This window comes from Elephas maximus, chromosome 3 (genome assembly GCF_024166365.1).
Source record: "Elephas maximus indicus isolate mEleMax1 chromosome 3, mEleMax1 primary haplotype, whole genome shotgun sequence".
Classification (NCBI taxonomy): Eukaryota; Metazoa; Chordata; class Mammalia; order Proboscidea; family Elephantidae; genus Elephas; species Elephas maximus.
The window spans coordinates 29,595,567-29,612,636 of record NC_064821.1 but is presented as its reverse complement, the minus strand read 5'-3'; the positions used below and the strand labels follow the sequence as shown (position 1 = coordinate 29,612,636).

General features: G+C 43.6%; 1 pseudogene; it reads left to right on the top strand.

Moving 5' to 3' along the window:
- Positions 1 to 6,546: 6,546 nt before the first annotated feature.
- Positions 6,547 to 17,070, top strand: part of LOC126072185 (low-density lipoprotein receptor-like) — a 49,717-nt pseudogene continuing 39,193 nt past the window's right edge.

The window sequence follows — 17,070 nt, the reverse complement described above, 5'->3', positions numbered from 1 at the left end:
CCATATGGAGAGAAAGACAAGGCGATACAAAGAAATAAAAGTTAGGTTTAAATTTAGAAAAATAGGGGTAAATAATAAGGTGACCACAAAGGACACAAACTATCCTATACATCAAAATAAAATAAAAGAAAGAAAATACAGACTCAGCAGAAACAAAATCAATGACAATGAATATGATGAAAGGACAGTATATAAAGATAATCTACTCAGCACATAAAATTAAGTGGGGAAAAGAAACTGTTCAACAACACACAAAAAAAGACATCAAAATGATAGCACTAAAATCACACCTATGAATAATTACCCTGAATGTAAATGGACTAAATGCACCAATAAAGAGACAGACAGTGGTAGAATGGATTAAAAAACACAATCTGTCTATATGCTGCCTACAAAAGACACACCTTAGACTTAAAGACACAAACAAACTAAAACTCAAAGGATGAAAAAAATATATCAAGCAAACAACAATCAAAAAAGAGCAGGAGTGGCAATATTAATTTCTGACAAAACAGACTTTAAAGTTAAATCCATCAGAAAGGATAAGGAAGGACACTATATAATGATTAAAGGGACAACACACCAAGAAGATATAACCATATTAAACATCTATGCACCCAATGACAGAGCTGTAAGATACATAAAACAAATTCTATCAGCACTGAAAAGTGAGATAGACAGCTCCACAATAATAGTAGGAGATTTCAACACACCACTTTCGGTGAAGGACAGGACATCCAGAAAGAAGCTCAATAAAGACACGGAAGATCTAAATCCACAATCAACCAACTTGACCTCATAGACATATACAGACCACTCCACCCAACAGCAGCCAAGTATACTTTCTTTTCTAGTGCACATGGAACATTCTCTAGAATAGACCACATATTAGGTCATAACGCAAGCCTCAGCAGAATCCAAAACACTGAAATACTACAAAGCATCTTCTCTGACCATAAGGCCATAAAAGTGGAAATCAATAACAGAAAAAGCAGGGAAAAGAAATCAAACACTTGAAAACTGATCAGTACCCTGCTCAAAAAAGACTGGATTATAGAATATAGAAGGCATTCAGGGTGGAATAAAGAAATTCATAGAATCCAATGAGAATGAAAACACTTCCTATCAGAACCTTTGGGACACAGTAAAAGCAGTGCTCACAGGTCAATTTATATCAATAAATGCACATATACAAAAAGAAGAAAGGGCCAAAATCAAAGAATTATCCCTACAACTTGAACAAATAGAAGGAGACCAACAAAAGAAACCCACAGGCACCAGAAGAAAGCAAATAATAAAAATAAGAGCAGAACTAAATGAAATTGAAAAACAATTGAAAGAATTAACAAGGCCAAAAGCGGGTTCTTTGAAAAAAACCAACAAAATTCATAAACCATTGGCCAAATTGACAAAAGAAAAACAGGAGAGGAAGCAAATAACCCAAATAAGAAATGAGATGGGCGATATTACAACAGACCAAACTGAAATTCAAAGAATCATATCAGATTAGTATGAAAAATTGTACTCTAAAAAATTTGAAAACCTAGAAGAAATGGATGAGCTCCTAGAAACACATTACCTACCTAAACCAACACAAAGAGGTAGAACAACTAAATAAACTCATAACAAAAGAAGAGATTGAAAAAGCAAATAAAACACTCCCAACTAAAAAAAGCCCTGGCCCTGACGGCTTCACTGCAGAGTTCTTCCAAACTTTCAGAGAAGAGTGAACACCACTACTACTAACGGTATTTCAGAGGGTAGAAAAGGACGGAACACTCCCAAACTCATTCTATGAAGCCAGCATATCCCTGATACCAAAACCAGGTAAAGACACCACAAAAAAAGAAAATTACAGACCTATATCCCTCATGAACATAGATACAAAAATCCTCAACAAAATTCTAGCGAATAGAATTCAACAACATATCACAAAAATAATTCACCATGAGCAAGTGGGATTCATACCAGGTGAGCAGGGATGGTTCAACATTAGAAAAACATCTATCATATAAATAAAACAAAAGACAAGAATCACATGACTTTATCGACTGATGTGGAAAAAGCATTTGACAAAGTCCAACACCCATTCATGATAAAAACTATCAGCAAAATCGGAATAGAAAGAAAGTTCCTCAAAATAATAAAGGGCATTTATACAAAGCCAACAGCCAACATCATCCTAAATGAACAGAGTCTGAAAGAATTCCCCTTGAGATCGGGAACAAGACAAGGATGCCCTTTATCACCACTCTTATTCAACATTGTGCTGGAGGTCTGGCCAGAGCAATTAGGCTAGATAAAGAAATAAAGGGCATGCAGATTGGTAAGAAAGAAGTAAAAGTATCTCCATTTGCAGATGACATGATCTTATACACAGAAACCCTAAAGAAAACTACTGAAACTAATAGAAGAGTTCAGGAGAGTATGGAGATACAAGATAAACATACAAAAAGCACTTGGATTCCTCTACACCAACAAAAAGAACATTGAAGAGGAAATCACCAAATCAATACCATTTACAGTAGCCCCCAAGAAGATAAAATACTTAGGAATAAATCTTACCAGAGATGTAAAAGACTTATACAAAGAAAATTACAAAACACTTCTGCAAAAAACCAAAAGACACCTACATAAGTAGAAAAGCATGTCTTGCTCATGGATAGGAAGACTTAAAATTATAAAAATGGCTATTCTACCAAAAGCGATCTATACATTTAATGCAATTCCGATCCAAATTCCGATGACTTTTTAAAAATAATTTTTATTGAGCTTTAAGTGAACGTTTACAAATCAAGTCAGTCTGTCACATATAAGCTTATATACACCTTACTACATACTCCCACTTATTCTCCCCCTAATGAGTCAGCCCTTCCAGTCTCTCCTTTCGTGACAATTTTGCCAGTTTCTAACCCTCTCTACCCTCCTAGCTCCCCTCCAGACAGGAGATGTCAGCACAGTCTCAAGTGTCCACCTGATACAAGTAGCTCACTCTTCATCAGCATCTCCCTCCTACCCATTGCCCAGTCCCTTCCATGTCTGATGAGTTGTCTTCGGGAATGGTTCCTGTCCTGGGCCAACAGAAGGTTTGGGGACCATGACCGCCGGGATTCTTCTACTGTTAGTCAGACCATTAAGGCTGGTCTTTTTATGAGAATTTGGGGTCTGCATCCCACTGATCTCCTGCTCCCTCAGGGGTTCTCTGTTGTGCTCCCTGTCAGGGCAGTCATCGGTTGTGGCTGGGCACCATCTAGTTCTTCTGGTCTCAGGATGATGTAAGTCTCTGGTTCATGGGGCCCTTTCTGTCTCTTGGGCTCATAGTTATCGTGTGACCTTGGTGTTCTTCATTCACCTTTGATCCAGGTGGGTTGAGACCGATTGATGCATCTTAGATGGCCGCTTATTAGCATTTAAGACCCCAGACGCCATATTTCAAAGTGGGATGCAGAATGTTTTCATAATAGTATTATTTTGCCAATTGACTTAGAAGTCCCCTTAAGCCATAGCCCAAAACCCCGCCCTTGCTCCACCGGCTTTTGAAGCATTCATTTTATCCCGGAAACTTCTTTGCTTTTGGACCAGTCCAGTTGAGCTGACCTTCCATGTATTGAGTATTGTCCTTCCCTTCACCTAAAGTAGTTCTTATCTACTAACTAATCAGTAAATAACCCTCTCCCACTCTCCCTCCCTCCCCCTCATAACCACAAAAGTATGTGTTCTTCTCAGTTTATACTATTTCTCAAGATCTTATAATAGTGGTCTTATACAATATTTGTCCTTTTGCATCTGACTAATTTCACTCAGCATAATGCCTTCCAGGTTCCTCCATGTTATGAAATGTTTCACAGATTAGTCACTGTTCTTTATCGATGCGTAGCATTCCATTGTGTGAATATACCACAATTTATTTAACCATTCACCCATTGATGGACACCTTGGTTGCTTCCAGCTTTTTGCTATTGTAAAGAGAGCTGCAATAAACATGGGTGTGCATATATCTGTCCAATGACATTTTTTAATGAGATGGAGAAACAAATCACCAACTTCATATGGAAGGGCAAGAGGCCCCGGATAAGTAAAGCATTACTAAAAAGGAAGAACAAAGTGGGAGGCCCTACCATACCTGATTTTAGAACCTATTATAGCGCCACAGTAGTCAAAACAGCCTGCTACTGGTACAGCAACAGATACATAGACCAATGCCACAGAATTGAGAATCCAGACATAAATCCATCCACATAGGACCAGCTGATATTTGACAAAGGCCCCAAAACAGTTAAATGGAGAAAAGACAGTCTTTTTAACAAATGGTGCTGGCTTAACTGGATATCCATCTGGAAAAAAATGAAATGAGACCCATACCTCACTCCATGCACAAAAACAAGCTCAAAATGGATCAAAGACCTAGAAATAAAATCTAAAACGATAAAGATCATGGAAGAAAAAATAGGGACAACGTCAGGGGCCCTAATACATGGCATAAACAGTATACAAAACATTACTAACAATGCAGAAGAAAAACTAGATAACTGGGAGCTCCTAAAAATCAAACACCTATCCTCATCCAAAGACTTCACCAAAAGAGTACAAAGATTACCTACAGACTGGGAAAAAGTTTTTAGCTATGACATTTCCGATCAGCGCCTGATCTCTAAAATCTACATGATACTGCAAAAACTCAACTACAAAAAGACAAATAACCCAGTTAAACAATGGGCAAAAGATATGAACAGACACTTCACTAAGGAAGACATTCAGGTAGCTAACAGATACAGGAGGAAATGCTCACAATCATTAGCCATTAGAGAAATGCCAATCAAAACTAAAATGAGATTTCATCTCCAACAAGGCTGGCATTAATCCAAAAAACACAAAACATGTTGGAGAGGCTGTGGAGAGACTGGAACACTTCTACACTGCTGTGGGAATGTCAAATGATACAACCACTTTGGAAATAGATTTGATGCTTCCTTAAAAAGCTAGAAATAGAACTACCATACGATCCAGCAATCCTACTCCTTGGAATACATCCTAGAAAAATAAGAGCCTTTACACGAACAGATCTATGCACACCCATGTTCATTGCAGCACTGTTTACAATAGCAAAAAGCTGGAAGCAACCCAGGTGTCCATCAACGGATGAATGGATAAATAATGGTATATTCACACAATGGAATACTATGCATTGAAAAAGAACAGTGATTAATCTGTGAAACATTTCATAACCTGGAGGAATCTGGAAGGCATTATGCTGAGTGAAATTAGTCAGTTGCAGAAGGACAAATATTGTCTAAGAGCAGTATTATAAGAACTCGAGAAATAGTTTAAACAGAGAAGAATATATTCGTTGACAGTTACAAGAGGGGGGAGGGAGGGAGGGTGGGAGAGGGATATTCACTAATTAGACAGTAGATAAGAACTACTTTAGATGACAGTAAAGACAACATACAATACAAGCGAGGTCAGCACAACTGGACTAAACCAAAAGCAAAGAAGTTTCCTGAATAAACTGAATGCTTCAAAGGCCAGCATAGCAGGGGCAGGGGTTTGGGGTCCATCGTTTCAGGGGACATCTAAGTCAATTGGCATAATAAAATCTATTAAAAAAAACATTCTGCATCCCACTTTGGAGAGTGGTGTCTGGGGTCTTAAACGCTAGCAAGCTGCCATCTAAGATGCATCAATTGGTCTCAACCCACCGGGATCAAAGGAGAATGAAGAACACCAAGGATACAAGGTAATTACGAGCCGAAGAGACAGAAAGGGCCACATGAACCAGAGACTACATCATCCTGAGACCAGAAGAACTAGATGGTGCCTGGCTACAACCCATTACTGCCCTGACAGGGAACACAACAGAGAACCCCTGAGGGAGCAGGAGAGCAGTGGGAATGCAGACCCCAAATTCTCATAAGACCAGACTTAATGGTCTGACTGAGACTAGAAAGACCCCAGTGGTCATGGCCCCCAGACCTTCTTTTGGTCCAGGACAGGAACCATTCCTGAACCCAACTCTTCAGACAGGCATTGGACTGGACAATAGGTTGGAGAGGGATGCTGGTGAGGAGTGAGCTTCTTGAATCACGTGGACACTTGAGACTATGTTGGCATCTCCTGCCTGGAGGGGAGATGAGAGGGTGGAGGGGGTTAGAAGCTGGTGAAATGGACAGGAAAAGAAAGAGTGGCAGGAGGGAGCCGGTTGTCTCATTAGGAGGAGAGCAATTGTGAGTATGTAGCAAGATGTATATAAATTTTTCTGTGAGAGACTGACTTGATTTGTAAACTTTCACTTAAAGCACAATAAAAATTAAAAAAAAAAAAAACTATGCAGTCAAAATAAATTAAAAATATCTATACAATTCCTGGAAAGGAAAAGGCCAAGTGAGAAAGGAGGGCAAAATAAGCTTCTAACAAAACCTCAAAGTTTTTCCGTTCGAGGCAAAGGGGAAATTGTAGTTACAGTATTTTAGAAGAGTGTTTTTTAACATCCGTTGGGCACCAAAAAGCAAATGGCCGCAGTTAAAAGTGAAGAGAAACTTTAACCGGATCTTTCAAGAGGCGCGTTTCCAATTTAGGGAGCAGCCTGCCCTGGCGTGCTGTGGGAAGGACCGGCTTCGGAGTCAGGGCTTCAAGGGTTAAAGAGCCCATGTCACATCGGGCGTTCGAAACTCCTCCTCCCGCAGTGAGGTGAAGATATTTGAAAATCACCCCACCGCAAACTCCTCCCCCTGCTAGAAACCTCACGTTGAAATGCTGCCAATGACTCCAGCCCCGCGTGTAGTCGCCGCGGTGCCGCGCGAAGCCCGAGTCTCCTGCCCAGACACAGCCGACCCGGGGCTGGGCCGGGCGTCCCAGACCGAGGCTGCGAGCATGGGGTCGGCAGGCTGGGGGCTGCGCTGCGCCATCGCCCTGCTCCTCGCCGCGGCGGGAGCTGCAGGTAAGGCTGGCTCAGGGCGCGCACGCGGGTCAGGGAGCCCCGACTTCGGGGGCGGTGGTAAGGTCTGCCCGACCCCTCCAATTTGTGTGTGTGGCAAAGAATCACTCCCGACTTGGGAGACTTGCGGGAAAATGGCCCGAGGAGCTTCCCAAAAGGCTGGAGGGAGCACTGAGGTGGGCGTGAGGTTTGGGGGGCTCGGAGGGCTCAGAGGAACCGGGGTCTCCTCCAGCTGAGGTGCCCCCTCGTTTTCCTCAGAGCGGAGTACAGGGACCTCCAGCCCTGAAAGGGAGGGACCCACTCTTCCGGCCATTCTTGAGGCGAAGACGACCCGGGGACCCTCTCGCCGAGGCCAGGCTAACCCACCTGGAGGTCCCCACAAGCCTCCCCGGCGCTGGCCCGCGGTCAGGGGATACCTCGACCGCGGAGTCGGCTTTGTGGGGCCGGGGGCTCAGCCACTACCCCCGGCCGGGAGCGGCCTCCCCCGGCGCCTCGCGCGCGCCTCTGCGCTGGGTCACCGCCTCCGGCCCCGCCGGCCCGCCCCCATGCTCCCATTGGTTGCGGTTCGAACAGGCGGGTCTCGAGCCACTCCCCTCGGCCAATGGGAGGCCGTGGCTGTGGAGGGGCGTGCGGCACGGGGCGGAGCATGTGCACGCGCGGGGCGGGGCGGGCGTGGCGTTCGCGTCGCACCTACTTCTCACTGAGAGCGACGCCTGGAAAAGCCTGGGGTCCTTCGGGGCTCTGTCACAAAGGAGGCGGCTAGTCCCGGACTGTAGCTGTATCTGCGAACGTGGACGAAGCGTCCGCCGAACGCCCGGTCTGTTGCCAGGCCTCGGCCCTGATCGTGTCCTCGGGCCGCCCTCGCTCCGCCTGCCCTGGGTTGCCTGTCTGTTCAGAGGCGCTAAAGGGGTTAGTTGAGCTGCCCGCTTTGACGTTTCTTCGTTTGGGGGGCTTCAGATGTAGATTTGGGTAAGAGGTTCGTTGGTGCATGATCCCAAGTTCCCTCTTTCTCCCCGGACATTTTAAATTAGCTGCTGAGAGGCAGTTGGCCCAGCCGTTGTTGTTAGGTGCCATCGGGTCGGTTCCGACTCATAGCGACCCTATGCACAACAGAACGAAACATTGCCCGGTCCTGCGCCATCCTTACAATCTTGTTATGCTTGAGCTCATTGTTGCAGCCACGTGTCAATCCACCTTGTTGAGGGTCTTCCTCTTTTCCGCTGACCTTGTACTTTGGCAAGCATGATGTCCTTCTGCAGGGACTGATCCCTCCTGACAACATGTCCAAAGTATGTAAGACGCAGTCTCGCCGTCGTCGCTTCTACGGAGCATTCTGGTTGCACTTCTTTCAAGACAGATTTGTTCGTTCTTTTGGCAGTCCATGGTATATTCAATATTCTTCGCCAACACCACAATTCAAAGACATTAACTCTTCTTCGGTCTTCCTTATTCATTGCTTTCACATGCATATGATGCAACTGAAAATACCATGGCTTGGGTCAGGCACACCTTAGTCTTCAAGGTGACATCTTTGCTTTTCAACACTTTGAAGAGGTCCTTTGCAGCAGATTTGCCCAGTGCAATGCATCCTTTGATTTCTTGACCTCTCCTTCCATGGATGTTGACTGTGGATCCAAGTAAAATGAAATCCCTGACAACTTCAATCTTTTCTCCATTTATCAAGATGTTGCTTATTGGTCCAGTTGTGAGGATTTTTGTTTTCTTTATGTTGAGGTGCAATCCATACTGAAGGCCGTGGTCTCTGATCTTCATTAGTAAGTAATTCAAGTCCTCTTCACTTTCAGCAAGCAATGTTGTGTCATCTGCATAATGCAGATTGTTAATGAGTCTTCCTCCGATGCTGATGCCCCGTTCTTCATATAGTCCAGCTCTTCGGATTATTTGCTCAGCATACAGATCGAATAAATATGGTGAAAGGATACAACCCTGATGCATACCTTTCCTGACTTTAAACCAATCAGTATCCCCTAGTTCTGTCCGAACAACTGGCTTTTGATCTATGTAAAGGTTCCTCATGAGCGCTATTAAGTGTTCTACAATTCCCATATTTAGCAGTGTTGTCCATAATTTGTTATGCTCCACACAGCTGAATGCGTTTGCATAGTCAATAAAACACAGATAAACATCCTTCTGGTATTCTCTGCTTTCAGCCAGGATCCATCTGACATCAGCAGTGATATCCCTGACTCCATATCCTCTTCTGAAACCAGCCTGAATTTCTGGCAGTTCCCTGTTGATATACTGCCGCAGCCGTTTTTGAATGATCTTCAGCAAAATTTTGCTTGCGTGTGATATTAATGATATTGTTCTATAATTTCCACATTTGGTTGGATCACCTTTCTTGGGAATAGGCATAAATATGGCACGACTCAAAATGAGAAGATACAGCTGAAAACATCCATTAATAATCGGAACCTGGAATGTACAAAGTATGAATCTAGGAAAAATGGAAATCGTCAAAAATGGAATGCATAAACATTGATATCCTCGGCATTAGTGAGCTGAAATCAACTGGTATTGGCCATTTTGAATTGGACAATCATATAGGCTACTATGCTGGGAATGACAGCTTGAAGAGGAATGGTGTTGTATTCATCATCAAAAAGAACATTTCAAGATCTATCCTGAAGTACAATGGAGTCAGTGATAGGATAATATCCATACGCCTACAAGGAAGACCCCCACGTGTCTGTCAGTTTGTCCTGCTGTGGAGGCTTGTGTGTTGCTGTGATGCTGGAAGCTATGCCACCGGTATTCAGATACCAGCAGGGTCACCCATGGAGGACAGGTTTCAGCTGAGCTTCCAGACTAAGACAGACTAGGAAAAATGACCCGGCAGTCTACTTCTGAAAAGCATTAGCCAGCGAAAACCTTATGAGTAGCAGCGGAACATTGTCTGATATAGTGCTGGAAGATGAGCCCACCAGGTTGGAAGGCACTCAAAAGATGAATGGGGAAGACCTGCCTCCTCAAAGTAGAGTTGACTTTAATGACGTGGATGGAGTAAAGCTTCCGGGACCTTCATTTGCTGATGTGGGACAACTCAAAATGAGAAGAAACAGCTGCAAACATCCATTAATCATTGGAACCTGAAATGTACAATGTATGAATCTAGGAAAACTGGAAATCAACAAAAATGAAATGGAACACATAAACATCGATATCCTAGGCATTAGTGAGCTGAAATGGACTGGTATTGGCCATTTTGAATTGGACAATTTTTATAGTCTACTATGCTGGGAACGACAACTCGAAGAGGAATGGTGTTGCATTCATCGTCAAAAAGAACGTTTCAAGATCTATCCTGCAGTACAATGCTGTCAGTGACAGGATAATATCCATATGCCTACAAGGAAGACCAGTTAATACGACTTTTTCATTGGAAATACCTTCTTTCACCAACATAAACAGTGACTATACACATGAACCTCAACAGATGGAGCACACAGAAATCAAATTGACTACATCTGTGGAAAGAAACCATGGAAAAACTCAATGTCATCAGTCAGAACAAGGCCAGGGGCCGAATGTGGTACAGACCATCAATTGCTCATATGCAAGTTCAAGCTGAAACTGAAGAAAATCAGAGCAAGTCCATGACAGCCAATATATGACCTTGAGTATATCCCACCTGAATTTGGAGACCATCTCAAGAATAGATTTGATGCATTGAACACTAGTGACCGCAGACCAGACAAGTTGTGGAATGACATCAAGGACATCATCCATGAAGAAAGCAAGAGGTCACTGAAAAGACAGGAAAGAAAGAAAAGACCAAGATGGATGTCAGAGGAGACTCTGAAACTTTCTCTTGAGCGTCGAGCAGCTAAAGCAAAAGGAAGAATTGATGAAGCAAAAGAACTGAACAGATGATTTCAAAGGGTGGTTCGAGAAGACAAAGTAAAGTATAATAATGACATGTTCAAAGAGCTGGAGATGGAAAACCAAAAGGGAAGAACACACTCAGCGTTTCTCAAGCGGAAAGAACTGAAGAAAAAATTCAAGCCTCAAGTTGCAATAGTGAAGGATTCCATGGGGAAAGTATTAAATGACGCAGGAAGCATCAAAAGAAGATGGAAGGAATACACAGAGTCATTATGCCAAAAAGAATTAGTTGACGTTCAGCCATTTCAAGAGGTGGCATATGATCAGGAACCGATGGTACTGAAGGAAGAAGTCCAAGCTGCTCTGAAGGCATTGGCGAAAAACAAGGCTCCAGGAATTGATGGAATATCAATTGAGATGTTTCAACAAACAGATGCAGCACTGGAGATGCTCACTTGTCTATGCCAAGAAATATAGAAGACAGATTCCTGGCCAACTGACTGGAAGAGATCCATATTTATGCCTATTCCCAAGAAAGGTGATCCAACCAAATGTGGAAATTATAGAACAATATCATTAATATCACAAGCAAGCAAAAATGGCTGCAGCAGTATATCGACAGGGAACTGCCAGAAATTCAGGCTGGTTTCAGAAGAGGACGTGAAATCAGGGATATCATTGCTGATGTCAGATGGATCCTGGCTGAAAGCAGAGAATACCAGAAGGATATTTATCTGTGATTTATTGACTATGCAAAGGCATTCGACTGTGTGGACCATAACAAACTATGGATAACACTGTGAAGAATAGGAATTCCAGAACACTTAACTGTGCTCATGAGGAAACTTTACATAGATCAAGAGGCCGTTGTTCGGATAGAACAAGGGGATACTGATTGGTTTAAAGTCAGGAAAGGTGTGCATCAGGGTTGTATTCTTTCACCATACCTATTTAATCTGTGTGCTGAACAAATAATCCGAGAAGCTGGACTATATGAAGAAGAACGGGGCATCAGGATTGGTAGAAGACTCATTAACAACCTGCGTTATGCAGATGACACAACCTTGCTTGCTGAAAGTGAAGAGGACTTGAAGCACTTACTAATGAAGATCAAAGACCACAGCCTTCAGTATGGATTACACCTCAACATAAAGAAAACAAAAATTCTCACAACTGGACCAATGAGCAACATCATGATAAACAGAGAAGAGATTCAAGTTGTCAAGGATTTCATTTTACTTGGATCCACAATCAACAGCCATGGAAGCAGCAGTCAAGAAAGCAAAAGACGTGTTGCATTGGGCAAATCTGCTGCAAAGGATCTCTTCAAAGTGTTGAAGAGCAAAGATGTCACCCTGAAGACTAAGGTGCACCTGACCCAAGCCATGGTAGTTTCAATTGCATCATATGTAAGTGAAAGCTGGACAATGAATAAGGAAGACCGGAGAAGAGTTGACGCCTTTGAATTGTGTTGTTGGCAAAGAATATTGAATATACCATGGACTGCCAAAAGAACGAACAAATCTGTCTTGGAAGAAGTGTGGCCAGAATGCTCCTTAGAAGCAAGGATGGAGAGACTGCATCTTACATACTTTGGACATGTTGTCAGGAGGGATCAGTCCCTGTAGAAGGACATCATGCTTGACAGAGTACAGGGTCAGCGGAAAAGAGGAAGACCCTCAACAAGGTGGATTGACACAGTGACTGCAACAATGAGCTCAAGCATAACAACGATTGTAAGGATGGCGCAAGACCTGCCAGTGCTTCATTCTGTTGTGCATAGGGTGGCTATGAGTCGTAACCGACTCAACAGCACCTAACAACAACAACAACAAGGAAGACCGGTTAATACAACTATTATTCAAATTTACCCACCAACCACTAAGGCCAAAGATGAAGAAATAGATTTTTATTAGCTGCTGCATCCTGAAATTGATTGAACATGCAATCAGGATGCATTGATAATTACTGGTGATTGGAATGCAAAAGTCGGAAATGAACAAGGATCGGTAGTTGGAATATATGGCCTTGGTGACAGAAGCAATGCTGGAGATCAAATGATAGGATTTTGCAACACCAATGTCTTCTTCATTACAAATACCTTCTTCCACCAACATAAACGGTGACTATACACACGGACCTCGCCAGACGGAACACACAGGAATCAAGTTAACTGCATCTGTGGAAACAGACTCATAGCAACCCTATAGGACAGAGTGGAACTGCCCCCATAGAGTTTCCAAGGAGTGCCTGGCGCATTCAAACTGCCGACCCTTTGGTTAGCAGCCATAGCACTTAACCACTATGCCACCAGGGTTTCCATGAGTCAGAATCTACTCAAGGGCACTGGGTTTGGTTTTTTTGTTTTTTGGGTTTTTTTTGGTGGAAGCAGACGATGGAAAAGCTCAATATCATGAGTCAGAACAAGGCCAGGGGCCGACTGGGAAACAGACCATCAATTGCTCATATGAAAGTTCAAACTGAAACTGAAGAAAATCAGAGCAAGTCCACAAGAACCAAAATATGACCTTGAGTATATCCCACCTGAGTTAAGAGACCATCTCAGGAATAGATTTGACACCTTGAACACTAGTGACCAAAGACCAGACAAGTTGTGGAATGACATCAAGGACATCATACATGAAGAAAGCAAGAGGTCATTAAAAACACAGGAAAGACAGAAAAGACCAAGATGGATGTCAGAGGAGACTCTGAAACTTGCTCTTGAGTGTCGAGCAGCTAAAGCAAAAGGAAGAATTGATGAAGTAAAAGAACTGAACAGAAGATTTCAAAGGGCAGCTTGAGAAGACAAAATAAAGCATTATAATGACATGTGCAAAGAGCTGGAGATAGAAAACCAAAAGGGAAGAGCATGCTAGACGTTTCTCAAGCTAAAAGAACTGAGGAAAAAATTCAAGCCTCGAGTTGCAATAATGAAGGATTCTATGGGTAAGATAGTAAACGACGAAGGAAGCATCAAAAGAAGATGGAAGGAACACACAGCATCATTATACCAAAAACAATTAGTTGATGTTCAACCGTTTCAAGAGGTAGCACATGATCATTAACTAATGATATTAAAGGAAGTCCAAGCTGCTCTGAAGGTATTGGTGAAAAGCTAAGCTCCAGGAATTGACAGAATATCAATTGAGATGTTTCAACAAACCGATGCAGTGCTGGAGGTGCTCACTTGTCTATGCCAAGAAATATGGAAGATAGCTTCCTGGCCAACTGACTGGAAGAGATCCATATTTATGCCTAATTGTGGCCCAGCCATAGGCAATAGATAAACGGTTCTTTCCCTTCTTCCAGCCTGCTCAGCCTGTGAGAGGCTTGTGGCTATCTGTTGAGCAGGATCGCAGGAAGCTTATTATTTATTGGCAGAGGGGTGGCTTTGAGTGGAAAGCTTTCAGCTCTTGAAATCTGTTGTACCTGTGATACATCAGCCTCTGCCAGGAGGAGAGGGAGGTTGGATGCAACCACATGTAACCTGTTCTTATTGTCATCAAGTCTATTCCTACTCATAGTGACCCTATAGGACAAAGTAGAACTGCCCCATAGAGTTTCCAAGGAGCGCCTGGTGGATTCAAACTGCCAACCTTTTGGTTAGCAGTTGTAGCTCTTAATCACAACGCCACCAGCAACCACATAGCAGGGCATTATTGTGGCCATGCCTGCCGCCCACTTGTATGAAGCATCACCTGATAAAAAGGTACATGATAACCTGTATTCCTCTTGTGATCACCTCCTTCCTGGGAAATGTTGCCAGTGAAGTCTTTAGCAAGGCAATGGCCTCGCTTTAGTTTCCCATCTCGCTGGGTGGCGGAAGAGCTGATGCATGTGTCTTCTGTTCCCAGAAAAACGACATGCCCTAGGGTTTTTCCCAGGCTTCTGAGAGCTGGCAGCTGCTTTTCTCTTCTGATGTTAGCAGGATGATGGTTTAGCTTATGCAAGTGTAGGCAGCCCTACCTGCTCCAGCTTGCTCCTCCACTGTCTTCAAGGCATTTCCAGGAAAGCTGCTTGTCCGTCCCTTTGGAAACCAAGGTGGTTGGAATACCTTCACTTAGATCGAAATCAGTTAGCTTGTGTGAAGCACTGAGTATGTCCCAATTTAGCAACATGCTCCAGGGGGATTTTCTTCCAGGGAACACTGGCAAAATATAGGAAGAGCTTTATTGAGACCAAACACCTTTCAGGTGAGTTACGTGTGGTTCCTCAGGAGAAGGATGTAGCAGTCTCCTCCCATAAAGATTTACAGCCTTGGAAACCCTATGGGGCAGTTCTACTCTGTCCTGTAGTGTCGCTATGAATTGAAATTGGCTGAATAGCAGTGGGGTATATGTGTCATTCTGTCTTTCCACACTGTTCCTGCTCATCTCCAGTTGTATGAAGGTACAATTCCAAAAGCTTTTGCTGCTCTGTGCTTTGCCATGAGCACACGCTCAAGCCTTAGAAGTCTCCTCCCGTTCCACATTAATTCCATTCTTCACATTCACACTTCGCTGGCTGTCAGTGGCTGTTTGTTGCTAAGAGGCTGTGGAAGCAACCAGCAGCTAACATCAAGAGTCCTCTCCCAAACGCGCAGTGGGCGACAAGATCTGGCCTTCACGATCACCCCAGAGGGGAAAATACCTTGGCATCATCCAGTTTGTTTCCCATCATAACATTGGCAAATTGACTTCTCATTTGCTTTCAGCTGAGTCATTAGGCCAGCCCAGGGGATTTTCTTTAGTCAAGGAAATGATTCCATCTACAGTCTTGATTTCCCTGTACAACAACTGTTTTACAGCAAACATCGAAAACGTTCACCACCTCATTTGCATGCTGGCGAAAAAGCAGAAATGAGAATGCTCCTCTTCTGTTTCGATAACCTTGTCCCTGGCACCAGAAATTCGACACCAGAAATCTGAGGGCCAGAGTTGAAAGATTTTTTTTTGAAGGGGTGCAGAGCTTACATAATTGTAGGCATCCCCAGTATGCTGGAGCTAGAAGGGCAGAAGGTAATGCTGGCTTGCTTTTGCTGAAATTCAAATGAACTGACTTGGAAAAACCCAAAACTTGGTTCTGCAGCACCAGGGAAAGACAAGGAAGATGTGCGCTTTCTTTGGGCTGTGGTGTTTGGAACAGGACTAGTTCCATTCCCTTGTTCAGGAGGGTCTTGGCTCATGTGGGAACACTGGCTTGATATACTGTCACTCATTCCGTACTCTGTTCCTGATCCCCACCGACTGGCAAGGCCTTGGGGCTTATTTCCCGGCCAACTGCCATCTGGCAGTGGCTGTAGCAGTGAAATCCACATTTTAAACATTGCCTACAGATTGGCCAGCTGATGGATCGCCTGTTCTGACAGAAACAGGTAGCGACAAGGTCTTCTGGTTATTGAGGTCTTTAGCCACCTGTGGCTAGCAAATGTTTGAAGAAGTGTTGGGGGGTGGACTTGATGGTCAAAGGCGTTTTATTGTTCTTTGTCCCTCTTTAAAGAGCCTTATGGTGTTAATTAAAAGGAGCCCTGGTGATGCATGGTTAGGCACTCAGCTGCTAACCAAAAGGTAGCAGTTCGAATCCACCAGCCACTCGGCAGGGGAAAGATGTGGCAGTCTGCTTCCTTAAAGATGACAGCCTTGGAAACTACGGAGCAGTTCTACTCTGCCTTATAGGATCACTATGAGTTGAAATTGACTTGACAGCAATGGGTTTAAGGTGTTAACTAGTGTTTCCAGTCTCCTAAGTGGCACATTTTGTGTGTCTGATGGGCCCTTAAGCAAAGGCTGGGAAGCAGGACAGTGGATTAGTGGTAACTGAAGCCCCAATCCCCGGGCTGCTTAGTGGTGGGGTGATTGAAGCTCCACTTCCAAGCTCCTCATTGCAAATGCTCTTTGCCTGAAATTTCTTGTTGTATTTTTTCTGAGAGTCCTGCAATTCCAAATGCTTTTTTGTGCAAGAAGTGGGGAGATATGAGTCATTTCCTCCTTTTAGAACTATCATAGTTCAGCTGTGAGTCAGGGGGTGTGGGGTAGATTGTAGAAGCACTGCTGAGTGAGACATCCTGTACTGATCAGTCGTTGGGCGATGGTATCTGGGACCACAGCAAATTCCAAAGCTGAACTCATTCACTTTTCTCTTCCTCCCTGTCTTCCACCATCCGTTCTCCTTGTCACCTGGGTTCTAGACTGTGGCCACTGTGATTCACAGTTACCAAGTTCTGTTGATTCTTCTAAATACTCCTTATGTTTCACCATCTTTACCACCTCCATCCGTGTTTTGGTTCTCCTCATACCTCCTAATTTCAC